The sequence below is a fragment of the Silene latifolia genome, chromosome 1, assembly GCF_048544455.1.
Source record: "Silene latifolia isolate original U9 population chromosome 1, ASM4854445v1, whole genome shotgun sequence".
Lineage (NCBI taxonomy): Eukaryota > Viridiplantae > Streptophyta > Magnoliopsida > Caryophyllales > Caryophyllaceae > Silene > Silene latifolia.
Genome location: NC_133526.1, coordinates 163,207,713 through 163,220,250, shown reverse-complemented (window position 1 = coordinate 163,220,250; position 12,538 = coordinate 163,207,713). Strand labels below are relative to the sequence as shown.

General features: G+C 38.1%; 1 non-coding gene across 1 annotated transcript; it reads left to right on the top strand.

Annotated features, from left to right (window-relative positions):
• Positions 1–11,788: 11,788 nt before the first annotated feature.
• Positions 11,789–11,895, top strand: LOC141618649 (small nucleolar RNA R71). The gene has a single exon (XR_012531452.1). It is a non-coding gene; the product is annotated as a small nucleolar RNA R71 (small nucleolar RNA).
• The last annotated feature ends 643 nt before the right edge of the window (positions 11,896–12,538 follow it).

Here is a 12,538-nt window from a genome sequence, read left to right as displayed (position 1 = left end):
AATCCTGGAACTTATCTTGTGAAACTGGAACATAAAATTATGAAACCTAGACCTGAATCTAGCATTAAGTATTTTTGTGAATTTAGTCTTTAGTCGATGTCATTGTTTCTCAATGAAGTAAAGCCTGAATCCAGCATCATTTCCCAATTTAGCCTGAATCCAGCATCGTTTCCCAATGAAGTAAAGCCTTTAGTTGATGACATTAAACATGTAATTGTGCCAAAGGTATATCCAGACCTGGATCCATTAATCATGTAATGTACATAATACAGAAAAAGATGCTAATGAAATGAGAAGGCTTGCATTAAACATCTTTGTCTCTCAATAAAAGACCGTCATACGAAGTACAGCCGTCTCATCTTATGGTCAAATCCCAGTTTCACAATTTCTTGTAGCATTACATTCTCGACTACTCAATACATTCTCGACTACTCAAATACAAGGCTACAGACTAATCAATTCATGGTTAATGAAACACCTATACCATTACAAACAAACAAGGTTATATGGCCAAATTTCATCATTTCGAATACTGAGTACAACAACACAAGATAGATATAGCAGGCCTGCTGAAGCAACAGATGTCCGTCAGTGAACACATATCCATCGGAAAAAGATCATTTTCTTGCAAAAAGACTGTCATGTCATCAATGAAACACCTATACCATCAAAAACAAGTAACAACTAAGAGATTTTCACCCAAATTATTTACAAAATGTTCACCAAAGTTATGAGCAAATGGACTTTGCATTAATTTTAAGTCAAGGAAGTGTACCGTTTTTGTATTTTTATCCCATTTAAGAAGTTCCAATATTATCTTCTTTCGATAGTCCGGCAATTTCTGCAAAAGAGATTTTCATACAGTATATATTTAATAATTAGCAATGGCAAGGTAGAAGGCAAAACCCGTAAATTTATACCTCAAAATATTCACTGTTGGTCCATAAAATTTCATTGTCCAACGCATCCAACCATTTCAGCACAAACACTCCACAATCAAAACTACAAATAAATAAACATTTATGAGTAAAAGAAACATCTCAAGTGAAGATCAACTATTCAACCATTCATTTCAGCAATATGGGATTGGGTACTTGGTTTTGGTCAGAGAGGGACCATTCAGGTCCAGTTTTAACCATTCAAACTTGTACGATAAAAACACAAATATAGCCTAAAAAACGAAGATACATGGTTACATACCATGTTGTTTGTTGAGGGACTTTAAGGTTGACAATTGCGTTTATGTGCATCAACTGCAAAGATTCAAATGCAGATGAACCACCACAAAGAACAGATGAAACTTGGTACAACTAGAACATGAAAAAGCCAATAGAACATAAAAATATGACAGGGTTATATTTTTAAGAAACTAAAGATAAATACTCCAAAATAGTTTGGGAAAAAATCATACAATCTCTTGGGCTGTGTGGTTATCAGGATCCGCATGTAAATCGGTGCTCGAGTCGAGGATGAAATTTACTTTTTGCTTTAAATCGCAAATGCAAGCCCACCAATGATGACACTTATCGTTAAGCATAAGGATAAAAACCTGCAATAGACAAACCAATTAACAATACACATGAACGAAAATAAATAAAGAAGAAAATAAATAGCAGAAGAGGGATCTTTCACGTTTTGGATATTGCTCCCATCAAATGGAATGTAATCAGACTTCAGGTATTGACCCCAAATAGCTGGGTTGCGCTCGACATGAACGGTCTGCATGTGACAAAAGTAGGACTATTTTAATAAACCAGAGCGGAGCAACATTAAGAAAGCAAATACTTGAATATCAACATCTAAAGGATTTGAAGCTCACATATACCGTCGTTGGCAAGTAGAGGAGATCTGATCTGCCGAGTTTGGACTTAACTCCAAACATATCAATCACCTACAAAATCAAATTTAACAAAACATAGGTAAAGGATTCACAAAATAAGTTCCAGCATTCACGAAATAAGGTCCAGGATTCACAAAACAAGTTCCAGGATTCACAAAATAAGTTCACAAAATAAGGTCCAGGATTTACAAAACAAGTTGCAGGATTCACAAAATAAGTTCCAAGATTCACAAAATAAGTTCTAGGATTCTCAAAATAAGTTCACAAAATAAATTCCAAGATTCACAAAATAAGTTCCAGGATTCACAAAACAAGTTCCAGGATTCACAAAATAAGTTCCAGGATTCACAAAAAAGTAAAATGAAACATGAAAAGAAAAAGGAAAGGAAAATGATACTTACCTGATCCATAACAAAGCCACGTGGTCCAAGGGTCTGTAAAGCATGTCTTGTGACTCCCATCCACGGAGTGGACACCATAGCGCCACTTAAAATATTGAGGAAATGCAATTAGTCAATATCTCTCACAATATAACTTTTATATTGTAAAATCAAAGCAAAATCATATAACTTTTATATTGTAAAATGAAAGCAAAATCATTACAATTTAGTTTGTGCCGATTTTGATCTGCAAACATAATCCAACAATTCTTTGGTCATCTTTGTAAGGAAGTGGTCGAGACCACTGCCATAATACGAACATATAAGATTATTTAATCAACTAAAGTACTAAAAAATGTAAAGGTTTTGCAAGAAAATTTTGATAATATTAAAAGAAGAAGGTTCTTACAGCGGTACACGACTCCATTCTAGTGCATCTTTTTTCACTCTATCTCTTAATACGTTCTTATCACATGTAATAATGTGATAGCACACCCTCAATGCAAAACGCTTCACCTGAGCTTCCTATAAATGGAAAAAGGGGAATAATAATGTGTTGCAAACTTATAAAAATTTATATTTATCAATGTATAAATAGAGTTGAAAAAGTAATCTTACAGTATATATGGTTATTGGACAATCACTTTTATTTCCTTTGTAATTCTCCAATATGTTCAATAAATAGAGGCCATTATCAATTTCAGCAGAATTTAGGTTTGATTTTGGGATAAACACTTCGGGCGTCCACAAAATACTTGTCGGTCTTTGGCAACTTTGGTTTAAGAAGTAGGATGAGCCTTTCTTTCTGTATGAACAAAAGAGAAATTAGTCTTTCTTAGCACAGGTATGAACAAAACTTATTTTGTGAGGTACAAGACACTATCTAGGAATCATGTAAGGTACAAGACTGCCAAAACAGACACTAGCTACGAATCATGTGAACCATACATCTTAGTTTGTAAAACATGGAGTGAAATGGTAAAGGACCACAGGTTCACAAAATAAGATCTAGGATTCACAAAATAAGGCCTACTTTCACAAAGTCCCCTATTTTGCCCTTTTCCTTTTTGGTGAACCTCAGTGGTCGAACTCACTTGGAGGTTTAGTTTTCGGTTACTTGTCGTTAAGAGCACCTAGACCAAAACAATATTTATAACTTCACAAACAACTCTACTATTAGTAAAGAGGCAAGTAAAGGTCGGATCCCAAGGGACGGGTATTGAAGTAAGATTTTCAATTGCAAGTAGCGGTGTCTAGGGGTGTCACAATTTGGGGTTTGAAGTAGAAGATCACTAAACTAAATAGCAATAAAAGTAAACAAGCAAGATGATTAAAATGAGATGTAAACAATTGATTAAAGGCACTAGGGTGTCATGGGGTCATAGGGGATTCATGGGAATTGATCATACAAACATATTCTCAAATTATAAGCAAGCAATTATTGTTGTGATGGATCGAGTTGGTTTATATCTTACAATCCTAGGAAGGTTTGGGTCCCGGAGCCGAATCGATTAGATTGTACAACACCTATAAGTCGACTTAATCCTCCCTACTCAACTACATGCATGGTCTAATGAGACTCGAGTTGGTTTATGTCTTACAAGTCTCATTGAAAAGGTAAGTGATGGGTAAAAAATGCAAGGATTCATAGGCTCGCATTTCATCAAACATAACATGTGCATGAGTTGAGATCACAACAAGCAAGCAAATAAACTATGAAAACATATTAATTTAAGCATGAATCATCCCCCATGTTGGTTTCCCCTAATTACCCATTAACCCTAGTTAAGGAAACTACTCACTCATTATCAATTTTGACATGTTAACAAGGTTGTAAATCACATTAACAAAGCAAAACATGATGAATAAATGAAGATAATTAACAATAATTAAAAAGGGATTAAGAGAATTATACCTACTAATGATTCCAATAATAAAGCAAAGAATAATAGAAGTACTTGATGAATGATTGGAAGGTTGTCAATCTCCCAATAATAACCCAAATAATCTTCAATTACCCAAAATAAAAGATGAATAAAAGAGAAATTAAGGAAATGAGATTTGTATTAAGACTTGATTAGAAGTTGATTACAAGATTAAGAAGAGATTAGAATGATATAAACTACACTAGAGATTGATAACAAGAACATGATTATCTAATTAGACTAATGGGGTATTTATAGTGGGGATTAGGTACATAAATTAGGGTTTACTAAGGGCTTAAATGATGATTAAGTCCTTGAGGAATCGCTCCTCTCAAAAGAGATGCCGGTCTCCTTTTTGCCGGTCTTTCCGAAATATGCGCATCCTTAATAGAACAAGAAGAAAATGGAAAGTTGCCGTAACACAATCCGAGCGTCCAAGGCAGCGGGACGAGCGGATTGACTGGCTGTTGGACGAGCGGATTCTATGGCCGGACGCTCGGATTCGGGCCTTCTTGGACGAGTGTCTCGAGGGTCAAGCCGCTCGGATTCTTGGTCAGTTTTCCTCTTTTCTTCTTTTCTTCTTCCTTCTTCCAACAATCCTTGGGGATCTTGTCGGAGATGCAAGGATCTTTCCTCATCATTGCCCATCTACTATAATATGTACAAAGGCCTTCTAGTCTTGTCTTCTCTTTGATGCTTGGTCATTGAATTTAATCAATTTAGCTCTATTTTGCCATGAAAATGCAAGGTTTGCACTCCTTTCCTACCAAGGGAACAAAACCTCAAAGAATATGCAAAACAAAGGGCTAAAGACAATAAATGACCTAAATATGCACTAAAAAGCATGGGAACAAGGCCAATTCGGGGACTAAATACGCTCAAATAATGGTCACAACAAATATCTCCAAACCGAACCTTTGCTCGTCCCGAGTAAAGAGGTGACAAAAACTAGGGCCGTTATCTAAACTAACCTAATAGCATAGCCTATATGAGACAATTAGCGGGTCTCACTCTGCCCCTTCAACTCACAACAAGACAACCATGAGGTAGGATGCCTTCTTGCAAGGCAAGGTGGGTCTTGCCAAAATGGCGACACATCCAATCATTAAAGCACACAAAACAAGTAATGGATGCATCTACAAAAGAATAGCCACTTTCCTCATCTAAGTGGCGGAAATTATCTAAAGGGGAAGCAATTCAAGGGTACACACTCCTTCATAGATGCAATTTCTTCAAACTACTAAGCCTAGAAGGATACCAATAAATCACCTCCAAGTTGTGTCAAGCTAGGGTACCTTTGTCCTCAATCGTTAAATGCTTTTGTCAAGAATAACCTCCCTATGGTGTTAGAAACACTGGAGGATCGCGGAATTCCCCCTCTTGCCTAGACAAGAAGAAGGGTCGTCCCCTCTCTACCATGCACAAAAGTGGATACGATAGATAAAGGGATCAATAGTATTTGAGTTTCATTTGGGAGTTTGCTTTTGTTGTTTGTTTTTCCTCCCAATTTCTTGTGGCATGTAACATTTGAGAACACTTTCTTTTTGCCATTTCTTTTGATTTTTGGCATTTCAATACTTGACAACTTTCAACTTTTTGCATTTTCTTTTGAACATTTTCAAAGTCACCCCAATTAGTAACGAGGGTGCCTTATATTTGAAGCATAGGAGTTTGTATTTTTGTTACTCCTCTATTCTTTTGATGCATTTTGCAAACTTTTTCTTTTCTTTTCTTCTCTTGAACTCAAATTTGAACAATTTCTTTTTGTGCCCATTCCCTTTGATGACAAAATGTATGGTAGAACATGGATGAATGATGGTTGCATGGTTTCAAGCGTCACCTTGGAATAAACGGTAGCCAAGGAGTTATCACACCACAAGGTACTCTTGACTAGGCCTTAATCCATGGGTCAAAGGATACTAGCATGACACATCCTAGGGTGTTTTACAAGTATTCTAACAAGCAAAGTCTTAAGAAAAAAAGCATCTACTAGGGCCTATATACACTTGTCAAGCTTCCCAAATAGACGGTTTCGCAAAATTATCTAACATGCAACTACATGCCATGATGCAACTAACATATATACATCCTAATGCATATGATTCCACCAACTAATATGCCAAATAATCTAAATGCAAGACCTAAATTCACATTGTTTTTATCGCATCAATAAAAATAAAGCCACATAGTCATTAACATAAAGAGGAAAAAGGATATTGGAAGGATCATACCATGCGATCTTCAATATCCTCATGTCTCGGATGTGGCGTAGTCAATCAATGTGAACAAGGATAGACAAACACAATATATACAAGACTACACTACAAAGGAAATGAACATGTTTTTGATTTTTTCAATTTTTCAATTTTTTTGTATTTTTCGAAATTTTTAATTTTTTTTGGATTTTTGAATAAAAGTCAAGTTAGAATTTCCCATCCCCACACTAGTACGGGCATTGTCCTCAATGGCCAATACGATAGGAAATTATGCAAGTATGATGCATGATTTCTAAACTTAAATGCAAACTATACTAAGCTACACTACATGATGCATGGGTTTTTGTTATGGCGGAGAGCGTAATTTAGATTACCTCCCGATGCGTATGCATGTACTTCTCCAAACCAAAATAGACATTATTTCTAATGTCTTGAATTTTGGGGGAGTTTATGCACATGGAATGCAATGCATGAAACAATAAATTGTCATTTTGGATTTTTCATGTGGGAACAATAAAAAGAACACCTTAATGGAGCCAAGGTGTTAGTCCTCCGTGTTGCTAGGACTCTCAAGACTATGATCAAGATACAATAAAGAAAACAAAAGAAGTAGACAAACCATAAGAGTGTAGGAGCCTCCAAGGTTTGCTAATCCTCCATCATATCATCATTATCAACGTTTTCCTTCATAGAAGTGGAATCATCTCCACTCCCGCTTTCACTTCCTTGATATTCCTCACTTTCTTCTCCTTTCTCATCTTGAGCCTCTTCTTCTTCATCATTCTCTTGAACCTCTTGTTCTTCACCTACCTCTTCATCACCACCCTCATCATCGACAACTTCAACATCAACATCCTCCTCTCCACCCGGTCTTTCACCACTAGATGTGCTTGGAAATAAAACCTCCCTATCCGCCCAACTACGCAAAGGACATGATGGATCAAGTAGTCCTTGCCTAGCTAAATGAAGGAGGGGTGGATATTGGGCCTTGTAGGCATCCACTCGATCACTATATGCTTGTTGGTGCATTTCTCTCATGAGTAGGGTCAAGTAATCATTTCCCACTTCAACATCCTTGGGTTTGAACTCTTGATATTTGAATGGATAGGGTGGTGTGACAATGGAGGAGGAAGGCTCTTCGATTTCGCCTCTTTGTTGATGAATGATATACTCAGCTTCCTTGGAGAGTGGAAGAAGGTAGTTTGTTCGGTGAACACTCAATCGGCAAATCTTTGAAGGCAAGGAGAAGGATCTAGCTTCATTGGTTAGCCACCCATAGTTGGTGTCAAGAGGATCATGCTTGACCCACTTAAACTTGTTAATCATGGCGTCCATATCAATGAGATGACCTCCTTTGACCGCTACATAAGTTTTGTCTTTGTTGAAGTTTGGGTCAACGTGCTTGGCCAAATAGGTAACTAGGCCTCCATTCACAATAAAAGCGGTGCCCTCTTTGCCACAATCGACATTAAGCCATCTTTCAACCAAAAGCCTTAGAGCATTATATGGCTTAGTATACTTCCTTCCTATGTTCAAGGCCGACTCAAGAAGAACAAAATCGAGCTTGGTAAGATGATTAGTGCCGTTTCTCGCTATCAAAGTATTTCCAATGACCTTGTGCCACACTCTAATGCCCGGATGGTGGACTAATAGAGCACGACAAGCATGAAAGCTCACAAATTTCTTTCCGAAAATTGCCTCCCAAAGAGGAGGGGGGTCATACTTTTCGGGGATCTTATGATAGTACGGGGCATCACTAAGGCCTAATATCTTACTCAAAACATCGAAGGTGATGCGTCTATTCACATTTGCAAGACGAAACTCGATGTATTATTTAGTCTCCACCTTAGTAACTTTCAATGAACTTATGAATTCCAAGGTGAGGGAGGGGTATGTCAATTCTCTCATGGTAAACAATTTACCCAATCCCATGGCCTGAAAGAAGGCTTTGGTTTGCTCAAGAACACCCAACTTTGTCAAGGCATTATCACAAATGAATTTTGTAGGCATAATGGTTTTCTTAGCAAAATGGACAAATTTATCCCTATGAGAATCGGAAGTGAAAATTACCTCCGGATAGTCGGATAATTGAGCAATAACCGGAGTTGTTGATGTTATTGCTTCCATAGGGGGATCATGTTGTTGAATTTCCAAATTTGCACTAGAAACTACCAAAGCCTTTGAAGCTTTCTTTGCTTGAAGGAGTTGTTGCCTTTTTGAAAGTGCCTTTGCCTTGAGTGCCTTTGTTGCTCCTTTAGTTCTTGCCATTGTTGATTTACACCAAAGAAAGGTTGAAATCTCCAATTTCTAGCTATGCTCAAATCGATTCGAGATGAAAGGATGTTGCTTTGTATCTCAAAAATCGATTCAAAAGTTTGAAGATTTTGGTGTTTGAATCAATTGATTTTGTAAAAGGAGTGATTAATTTTTGTTGTAAGGAAGTTTTGATTTGATTTTGTTGAATTTGGTTGAGGAAATCTTGTTTTTGGTGATGGAGAGGATGAGGGTTTTGGGGTTTATGGGTAGTGTTTGAATGTTGAAAGAGTGAAATGAATGAGGGAAGGGGTTTAAAATACCCGAAAATTTCAAAACAGCAGGGGAAGACGAGCGGCTGGGGGCACGGGACGCTCGGATTCTGCATAAATAGGCTTCAGGAAAACTCGCCACAAGACGAGCGTCTTTCGGTGAAGACGAGCGGATTCTGCTATGTGGGATGAGCGTCTTTTCAAAAAGACGAGCGGATTCTCTTACAGGAAATTTTCTTAAAGTGTTGCAGCAAAAAGACGAGCGGATTCTCCTTAAGACGAGCGTCCAGAATCAGACAAGCGTCTTCTCAGGTGGGACGCTCGGATTCTGTTACAGATCAAATTTTTGATTTTTGCAGCTCAACAGGACGAACGGATTCCTCCTCAGACGCTCGGATTCCTGCAAGACGAGCGGATTACCCTTAAGCCGCTCGAATTCTACTTGGACAGCACGGATTCAGGTCCATCCGTGCACTGCATAACCCGTTTCATTTCCATTCTTCAAATCTCGTGTTCTACATTGTAGGGGCACTACAAAGGCATGAATAGCCTAAGCAATTGCTATCCCCACACTAAGTTAAAGCACTAAACATCAATAAAATCATTAGTCCCTCCCTCACTTCTCTCAAAAAAGATGAATATCTTGATCAAGGCACAAAAATATAAATCCAAAAATGACAAAAATGCAATGTAAGAATTAAATTGCAAGTTAGGGAGTTAGAATATTTACAAATGGTGGTTTGGAGAGGACTCCACCAAACTCTCATCCTTAGTGAGATGTCATGGGGGCATGTTCAAGGTGTTGTTGATGTTACTCAACACCTTGAAGAAGTAGTCGAAGGCTTGTTCATTATCATGATAAAGATACTCAATAGATATTTGTACTTGTTGTCCTTCATGATGGTCTTGATCGATAGCGTTGCCAATATAGGTATTGAAAATCCCTTCAAACTCATCATCCCAAACACCGCAAACTTCGTCTACTTGATCATTAAAAATCTCTTGAGTTGATAGAGACAACTCTCCTCCTTTCTTGATTTGGCCAATGAGGCCATCCTCTTCACTTGTCATGGGTGAGCTTTTCAAGCTCTCTTTGTTTCTATTCTCTTGCTCTTTTGATGGAGCATCATCAACTTTCTTCTTCCATTGAAATTCCGACTTCTTCCCATCATCCTTCCGGCTATAGTGATCAACCATGAAGCATGGTTCATATAAACGGGGAGCTCTCATGGTCTTGTCAAGATTGAAAGTTATGGTCTCGTCTCCCACTTCTAGAGTGAACTCTCCGTGCTTCACATCTATCACCGCACCCGCGGTGTGCAAGAAAGGTCTACCTAGAATGATCGGAATATTGGAGTCTTCTTCCATGTCAACAATGACAAAGTCCACTGGGATGAAAAATTTCCCAACTCTCACGGGAACATCTTCCCATATCCCTAACAGTGTCTTCGTCGATCTATCAGCCATTTGGAGTGTGATGTTGGTACATTTAAGCTCTCCCATCCCTAACCTTTTACTCACCGAGTACGGCATAACACTTACACTAGCCCCTAGATCACATAAGGTTTTGTTGATCGTGGTGTCGCCAATGGTACACGGTATTGAGAAGCTCCCCGGATCTTTGAGTTTCGGAGGTGAACTCCCTTGAAGGATTGCACTACTCACCTTAGTGAAGGCGATAGTTTCAAGCTTCTGGATCGACTTCTTTTTCGTAAGGATGTCCTTCATGTACTTCGCATAGGCCGGTACCTGATTGATTAATTCCGTGAAAGGAATCGAAACTTCCAAATTCTTTACAATTTCCATAAATTTCCCAAGTTGGTCATCAAATTTGGGCTTAGCTTGACGACTTGAAAAATGAATTCTAATCACAATGGGTTCCTTCTCCTTGGCCTTGTCTTCACTTTTCTTTGAAAATTCTTCTTTTGTTGGTTCTCCATCTTTGGTGTTTTGCACAACTTCTTCTTTGTCACTAGCTTCCACAACTTTATTCTCAACTTGCTTCTTTGGTCCTTCATATCTCGTACCACTCCTCAAGTGGATGGCACTAACCATTTCATGTCTTGGGGGATTACTTTGAGGTGGTAATTGCCCCTTTTGTCTTTGAGAACTTGAAGATGCTAGTTGAGTCAATTGGGTTTCCAACATTTTGGTGTGGGCTAGGATGTTGTTGATGGTGATATCCTTTGCTTGACTATCCTATTGCATTTGAGTGAAAAACTCTTGTTGATTCTTTTGCATTTGGAGGACCGCTTTTTGAACATCAAAACCTTAGTCATTTTGTTGATTGTATGGAGTTTGATTTTGGTAACCTTGGTTTTGGTTGAAAAAGGGTCTTTGATTTTGGTTTCTCATGGGAGGTGGAGTGTATGTTTGTTGAGGGTTTTGAACATTTTGGCTTTTGTATGAGAGATTTGGGTGGAATTTGGTGTTTTCATTGTAATAGTTGGAATAAGGGGTACCACTCTTGTATGCTTGGAAAGCATTCACTTGTTCATTTGTTCCCCTACATTCACTTTGGTCATGTCCCAAAGTTCCACAATTCTCACATATCCCACTTGGGGTTGATGAAGATGCTACCATGGCATTAACATGATGCTTTGGTGATTTTGAGGCTTCTTCAAGTTTAGCCATAGCCTTCTCAAATTTCAATTTTATGGTATCAATATGAGAACTAAGTTGAGCACCCAATTGAGTAATAGAGTCCACTTCATGCTTTCCTCCTCTAGTAGCCTTGCGAGGTCTACTATATTGTGAGTTATGGACCGCCATTTCCTCAACCTTGTTCCAAGTTTGATTATCGTCAACTTCGGTGAATATACCATTTGATCCCATGTTGAGAATGTTTCTTGAGTATTCATAAAGACCATTCTAAAATTGTTGAACCAAGAACCATTCGCTAAGTCCATGATGAGGACATGAGCGACAAATTCCCTTGAATCGCTCCTAAGCTTCATACAAAGATTCTTCATCCCTTTTCTTAAAACCCGTAATTTGAGCTCTTAGCATGTTAGTCTTTTCCGGTGGGTAGAACTTTTTGTAGAAAGCTAGAGCCAATCTCTTCCAAGAGTCAATTCCAAGAGTGACCTTATCAAGGCCTTTCAACCATTGTTTTGCGGTGCCAATTAGAGAAAAAGGAAATAAGACCCATCGAATTTGGTCTTGATTTACACCGGTTTGTGAAATCGCATTACAATAGTCACAAAAAGTCACCATGTGAGAGTGAGGGTCTTCACTAGGCATCCCCCCAAATTGGCTTCTTTCGACTAATTGGATAAATGCGGATTTAGCAATGAAATTTCCGGTTAAGTGTTGTGGTGTGGGAGTACCATTGGGTAGGTTCTCCTCGGTTGGTACGGAATGTGATGAAAATTTAGGCATTGTGGGTTGATTTTGTGTTGGATTTGGTGTTGGATTTGGTGTTGGGTTCTCCTCACCTTCTCTTGCAAAAGGGTTGATGAACTCAATAGTATTTGTTTGAATATCTACAACCTCACCTATACCTCTCAAAGTTCCTCTAGCAAGTCTTCTATTGGTTGTCAAAGTCCTTTCAATTTCGTGATCAAAGGGTAACAAGTTACCTTGTGATCTTCTAGACATGCAAAATATCAAACAACTTCAAAACAATTAGAACAAACCTTGAGGAGTTTTA